We start from the raw sequence: 6,782 nt of genomic DNA, 5'->3' as shown, positions 1-6,782 counted from the left end.
CCTGAGCCACCCGGTTCCCCCATTTTGTCTTGATTCTTAAAGGATATATTCATGGGGTATAGAATTCTGAGTGAGGGGGATCCCTGGGTGGCTCAGTGGTTTGGCGCCTGCCTTTGGCCCAGGGTGTGATCCTGGAGACCCGAGATCAAGTCCCACGTCGGGCTCCTGGCATGGAGCCTGCCTCTCCCTCCTCCTGTGTCTCTGCCTCTCTCTCTCTCTCTAGGCCTATCACAAATAAATAAATCTTTTAAAAAAAGAATTCTGAGTGAGCAGGTTTTTAATTTATTTTTTATTTAGGATTTTAAATATGTCATTCTCATGTATTCTGGACTGTCATGATAAATTAGATGTCATTTGAATTGTTTTTCTTCTGGATGTGACATTTGGCTTTTCTCTGATTCCTTTCATGTTTTTTTTTTTCCTATCTTTGATTTGGAACTATTGCCTCTGCATGCTTGGGTGTGGTTTTCTCAAAAGTTTTTCTTTTGGAGGCTCTCTGACTTCCTTATCTGTAAATGTGTATTTTTATCAAATATGGGACATTCTTGACCATTGTTTACAAAAAAATTTTTTACTACTCTCTCCTCTTCATTCCACCAATTTTGACATACTTGTTAGTATTGTCCCATAGATTCCTGGGAGTCTATTAATCTTTTTCTAATATTTTCTTTATATTTCTCAGATTGGGTAATTTTTGTTGGCACATCTCCAAGCTCACTGATGTTCTTCTCTCATATCCGTTGCACTGTTAAGCATATACAATGAGCATTTTATTTCATATATTGTATTTTGCTCCTTTAGAATTTGCATTTGATCATTTTTTATAGTTTTTATTTATCTGCTGGCATTTCCTATCTTTATGTGTGTGGAGAGCTATTTTCATTTTTGTCCTTGTTTTTAAATCCTTGTCTTATAATTTTGACATTTAGATAATTTTGGAATTGGTCTCCAAGCATTATTATTTTTTTCTCTTGAGAAGAGGTCACATTTTTTTGTTTCTTCTGTGTTGCATAATTTTGGAATAATCATGGACATTGTGAACGCCATCTGGATTCTGTTATATTTCTCTGAAGAAGGTTGATTTAAAAAAATCAGACTATTAACTTGATTGGACTTAAACTGCCAACTCTTTCTCTTGGAACAGCTAAAATCTCCATTCAGTTCTTTGTACTTAGTTTGGCTGCTTTGAATCCACCGGTCACACTATGGTTCAGGTGTCACCTAGAGAATTTGGAGTGGCTCTTCTCTGGTTCTCCTTCTCTCAGAATTACCCTCTCACTTTCCAGTGTCCCTGGTTGCCCTCAACTCTGTCCTTTTGTTCTTCAGGACAGAAAATTGGTTGGTTTTCTTCAGGGATTTAGTCACTTCTGTGGTGACAAGTTTGAGTTGCCTTCAGGCTGAAAACTATAAAAATGGGAATGTCATCTTATGCTATTTTTTTTTCTTCTGAATGTGGGTTTCCTCTAGAGTCTGCCTACATTTTGTTCATCTTCCAGTAAACAAAAGTCTTGTTTTATGTTCTTGTTCAGAGTTGATAGTTGTTATCTGCAGGACAATGGGGTCTAGGAGAAGTTTACTTAGCCATACTATGAGGAAAAAGTCCTCCCTCCCACTTTTTCTTGAAGGTATATGCATTTTATTTTTAGACAACCTACATGACATATGTATGTGTTTTTCTTAGGCTCCAAGTAAATCAAGGTCAAAATAGATGAGGAGCTCAAGATGACATCTGTCCATTTGTCTAATCCCTGGCGCACTTTTAATTTTATAAGAAAGATACTCGGTACCAATTTTGTTTCAAAACTTATAAAATGTTCTATTGCTGAGTAAATATTGAATGAATAAACATTATCATGTCACAGGCATGTTAAGTATCATAAAATCATTTTAAAAATATAGCTTTTAATATCTACATACCATTATATCACATATATACTATATTAACATATGTATTTATATATAATGTATATGTGTGTTTTTTGCACATTCATCATATGGATATATTGTATGTTTCCATATTTTTTGCCTGTATCAGTTACTATTCCAATAAACATTTTTGTACATAAATGTTTGATGACATATTTGACTATTGAAGAAATCTCTTCACTACCTCTCCACTTAATTGTTTGGCTAGATTAATTGATGTTTTCCATGCGTTCTGCAGGGCTGACGACACAGTGAACATGCACTTTTCTCCTGCTCCCACTGTTTGGGATGTGTGTCTACCAAGAATAATACTATTTGTTTCCAAACTTGTTTATGCCAGTTGCTGTTGTGATTTAGTTGATTGGAATACTAACTTACAAAATATGAATGAAAAATAGAAAGAGCATGGTCGCTTCGCCAAAAACTATAAAAATGAACTCGAATCCTTTGGGGAGGACTCAATGAAGTGAAATAATGAGATTGCTACCAAATAATGTTACGGGCAAGGCCCTGTAATCAATTGAGAAAGAATTGTAAACTACAGAAAGAGTCTGTTTTCATGCTGATACCCAAATATCTTTCTGTGTGTGCCCCATCTCATCAATAAGAACATGAATTACGCAGGTGTGGTTTGCGCAAGAAAGACATCACAGGATTCTAATCAGGGATCAAAACTCTGAGAAAGGCCTTGGTGTTTCCTTATAAGACTGATGAATGAATCCGCAGTGTATAACTTACAATAAAACTTTTATAGTGTGCTCTTGCCATTGTTTGTGATTTCCCCATTTAACTGACTTTTTAATGAACTGACCCAATTGTCCAGCTGCCGATCTCAAAAGCGTGAGAAAAGCAGACTTTGGTTGTATTTCCTCAGGACAGATTTTTCGAGCTGTAATTACTGTGTATTTTTTAGATTATCCATGTTACCTAATTGCCCATTAGAGAGATTATGTGGATGTACATTCCCACTTAGGGCTGGTTCCTAAGTTTGAAATTTCAGTCCAGTGATGTCTTTTCCCCAGCTCTGATCAGCCGTCATATGGTGGCCTTGAGTGTCTGTGGCCTGAAAAGCCTTGACAAATGTCCCAGGATTATCCTTTGCTATAATAAAACAGAATGTGATTCTTTCCTTATTAATACCAGATTTTTGTGACTCCTACCCTCAAAATGCCATAAAAGCATTGGGATTGTATGCCAAACACACCCCAAATTCTATCACTTATAATATTCAGACAATCACTTTTTTTTCCTGCTAGAAAGTTCACAGGGATCAGCTTATTAAACCCTTCCTTTTACAAATTGGGCCCTGGAACGGGTGACAGGAAAAGTGACTGAAGCTCAGTGGTATCTCGGCTGCGCTTAGAGCTCAAGTCTCTGGAGCCCGGGCTAATCCGGCTCTTTCACATGCATCACTTTGCTTCTGATTGCGAAGGGTAGCGATGCAAAACTTCACCACGCGGAACTCCGTATTATCAAGGGGGAGGTGTGCAGAGTGTTATCCGATTATGTCTATAATGTGAGCTAACATTTATTGAATGCTTACAGTGCCAGATCCTACTTTAAGTGCTTTAGTGGGATCAAATCATTTTATTATCCCACTTAAACTTCATAATGACTCTCCGAGGCCCCATTTTATAGATAAGGAAACTGAGCACAGAGCAGTGCCTGGGGTTTTACAGCCAGTAAGCGGTGGCGTCAGAATCTGATTACCTCCAGCCCTGCTTGGGCTCCTACCCTTCCTGCTAAATTGCCTCTCTATACGTAAGGAGAATGAAAAGTAAGTGGCATTTATCAGATGTCTGCCCCTAGCCTGGCAGTTTTAGATACTTTACATAAAAAGATTAATCTGGGGCACTGGGGCGGCTCAGTTGGTTAATCATCCGCCTCTTAATTCCCACTCAGGTCATGATCTCAGGGTCGTGGGATTGAGCCCTGCGTCATCAGGTTCTGTGCTCAGCGCAGAGTCTGCTTTTCTCTCTCCCTCTGTTCTCCACCCCCCCCATTTTCTCTCTCTCTCTCTCAAAATAAATAAATAAATAAAATCTTTAAAAAAAGATTAATCTAACATTTTCAAGTTGAAAAAGTAAGTATCAGGCAAATTACATGACTTGCCCGAGGACACGGTTAGCAGGTAGCAAAGCCAGAAATCAAACCAAGAGTTGACTGACCCTGAAGCCCATGATTCTGTTAGAAACCCTATTGCAGCAGCACAGAGATCAGTGGTTCTTGAGGCCTTTGCTGTACGCTGCAAACACCCAGGGGGCGTTAAAAAATACTCCTGTTTTGGTCTCACGTCCAGAGCTTCTGATTTAATTGGGTTAGGGTACAGATCAGGCCGGGGCACTTGCAGCAGACTGCGGGGGAGGATGCCACCCACTGCAGAAGATTCCGGATGGTTCTGGTCATACCATACGATTTCATTTCTTTGTCCAAATATGGGACCAGAGATAAATCACATCACTAAAAGACGTGTTTCGACAGCGTATTAGTTTCCTAGGCCTGCCGTGACAAATTACCACAAATCACCACAAATCGGGTGGCTTAGGACAAGAGGAACTTATTCTCACATGGTTCTGGAGGCCAGAAGTCTGGAGTTAAAGTAACAACAGGGCTGTGCTCCCTCGGAGGGCCCTAGGGAAGAATCCTTCTCTGCCTCTTGCAGCTTCTGGTGGTGGCAATGATCCTTGTCATTCCTTGGTGTGTAGACACGTCACTCCAACCTCTGCCTCCTTCCCTCTGTGGTCACGCAGCCCCATTCCCTCTGCGTGTCTGTGTTTCTCTGTCTGTCTCCTTGAGAAATAATCGAAAATACATACGTTGGTCTCTGCTCCTGGTTCCCAGCACACAGCTTCTAAAACCATTGGAATTTCCTACGTGATAAGAGCACCAGGAGCATCTTTTGTTCTAGTATTTGCTCTTTGACCCATCCTTGACCCAGGGCTCCTAAAACTCTTGGAATTTCCTGAGAGATAGGAGTGTGTTTTGTTGTAAGGAGGCGAGTCTGTGTGGGCTCCTGCATGGGGGCTGGTTGGCCAACCTGGAAGCTCTCCAAACCCCATACTGTTGGGATCTTTCTGGAGGCCATCTCACGTAGGCATGAACATGCACACGTACCGGGACGATGACGCACCCCAGCTCCATGGGAACAGAAGCGCTTGCACTTAGGACACCCCCCGGACCTTGCCCTATATGCCTCTGTGTCTGGATGTTCATCTGGATCCTTTATCACATACTTTAATTTGTAATCAATTGGTAAACATAACTGTTGCCTTGAGTTCTGAGAGCTGTTCTAGCAAACAGTCGAATCCAAGGAGAGGGTCTGTGGAACCTCTGATTTGTAGCTGAGGCGGGTACAGCTTGCGGGGAACCTGGAGAACCATTACTTTTGATTGGCATCGGGAGTGGGGGACTCTGGTGTGAGACTGAGCCTTTCACCCGGGGGGGTCTGCGCTCTCTCCAGATCGTGTCTGAATCGAGTTGAATTGTGGCTCGCTGGTGCCTCGGAGAATTGCGTGGTGTGGGAAAAACCGCACACACACCCCCGGTGTCCGGGGCGTTGGGCGTGTGGTAGTAGTGTGAGAGGTCCAAGGGGCACTCAGGAGACCTGGGCTCTCCACACTCACTTCTCCACTTACAAGGGCCCAGTCAAGTCCACTAGGACCTCATTTCAAATAATCACATCTGCAAAGACCCTAAACCCAAATCAGGTCACATTCTGAGGTTCCAGATGGGTGGACGTGAATTTGGGGGTGGGGGAGGTGGGAACGCTCTTCAACCCAGGACCAGTGGAAAATGAGCCAGCAACACATTCTTAAGGAAACATAAATCTCAGGACGCCTGGGTGGCTCAGCAGGTGAGTGCCTGCCTTTGGCTCAGGGCGTGATCCCGGGGTCCTGGTTTCGAGTCCCATATTGAGCTCCTTGTGTGGAGCCTGCTTCTCCCTCTGCCTGTGTCTCTGCCTCTCTCTGTGTGTCTCTCATGAATAAATAAATAAAATCTTAAAAAAAAAAAGGAAACATAAATCTCTAGGGATGGCAAATGAAATTCTGTGGCTTTTGGATCTCATTTTTTTGAAAGATATTTTAAATGTTCTTAAATATAGCATCCTCCCCCCTCCCCAAAAAGCACCCAGCCCTAGTAGGTGTATCACTAAATTATAGAAAGATCTGTATAGGCCGGGTCCCTGTAGCATGCTTGGAAGTATAGGGACACCAGAAGCCTCAGCTGATTTGTCCAGTGGTGTGTGGGTATGCACAGAAATTTCTGGAAAAGGTAGGTCGCTCCCATTGGGATCTTCCTTCCACTGTAAGCTGACACAACAGATGGACGGCACTTTGTGAGGCACCCAGGAGCCATCCACCATCTTTTCAAATATGGTTCATGGGATGTTATGAGCCAAAGCAACCAAAGCTTGGAGTTTGGTTCTGGGACCACTATTTTAATCAGACATTTCCTTTCTTTGTCTATAATGAAAACTGGGTAATAGGAAGGATCTTTAAGAATCAGAGTGCCAGATTTTCAATGACCATTTTGACCTCCCCCCACCAGCTTGAAAACAAATACCTTCACCCCTGTTGCCTTACTCTCGCAGTCTGTTGAGAAGACCAGCTACCCAATTATTTCTATCTTGGATTGATCTTGCTAGTCAGGTTCTATGACATTTTGACAAAAATCACAGTTTTCATTTTAGAAATAACAGAAAGGACGCAGTTGTAAGAAGAGGCAAATTTCCCTCTGAGGTTATCACTGAAACCCCCCAACCACTCCCCGCTGTCACCCTCCCTGGCATCCTGAGCACGCCAAAAGCTTTTTCCCAGATCCTGCTTATTTGTGATGCTTCTCCTGACCCTGGGCAG

This window comes from Canis lupus, chromosome 8, assembly GCF_011100685.1.
Source record: "Canis lupus familiaris isolate Mischka breed German Shepherd chromosome 8, alternate assembly UU_Cfam_GSD_1.0, whole genome shotgun sequence".
NCBI lineage: Eukaryota > Metazoa > Chordata > Mammalia > Carnivora > Canidae > Canis > Canis lupus.
This window is presented reverse-complemented; position numbering follows the sequence as displayed.